Here is a 942-nt window from a genome sequence, read left to right on the forward strand (position 1 = left end):
TCTTAAGGCTGGTGACAAGAGAAAAAGAGGAGGAGGGTTTACTACAAGAGGGACTCTCCACCTACACAGCCCTAAATACAGTGGAACACTATAAAGCTATCATATTAGAAGTGCTGTAGGACAGACTGCAAGACAGATGCACAGGCATAGTGCATCTTTAATACTGCAGAGTAACACTGAATTGCAGCTATAATAAACATAGCTGTAATCTTATTTACTGAACTATAATACGTATATACTATAAGTATATACGTATATTTTTATATATATATATATATATATATATATATATATTGTTTTTGAATGGCATTATTCATTTAAACTTATTGCTGTCTGAAATAAAATTAATAATAACTATAATATTAAGTAGCAGTATTTGAGTGCCACAAAAGTTTGAACTTATCTGGAAATTACAACTTCGATATTTTTTTTAGACTTAAAAGAGGTTTTTTTCAAAAGCGTGGCTTTTGTCTAAAATGTTGTTAACCATGTTAGACACAATTGTTTATTTATTTAGTATGGAGCACAGAGCTGTACTGGACTAAAAATGCTGCAATTTGCCTCTGCTATGGAAGAGTAGCATGTGGGAAGGACTTGGGCATGATGCGGGCATCCCCTTGCATGACCCTTCATTGTGCATCATTCACCTGGCATAAAAAAGGAACGCTAGGGGATACAAGGCACAGCCAGGGCCCTATACTTCAGGGCTGTGGAGTCGGAGTCGAGGAGTCGGAGTCGGAGGCAATTTTGGGTACCTGGAGTCGGAGTCGGCAAAAAATGAACCGACTCCGACTCCGACTCCTACTAAATTTAAATGGGAATAAAAAAAAAAAATAAAGCAAGTTTAAATGTCCCAATTAAAAAACAGTCATAATTAATTACTTCTCTGCTATAAGAATAAAACCCAATGGACGCAGTGCATAAACGAACACGTTGAGTGAC

Source organism: Xenopus tropicalis, chromosome 1, assembly GCF_000004195.4.
Source record: "Xenopus tropicalis strain Nigerian chromosome 1, UCB_Xtro_10.0, whole genome shotgun sequence".
Classification (NCBI taxonomy): domain Eukaryota; kingdom Metazoa; phylum Chordata; class Amphibia; order Anura; family Pipidae; genus Xenopus; species Xenopus tropicalis.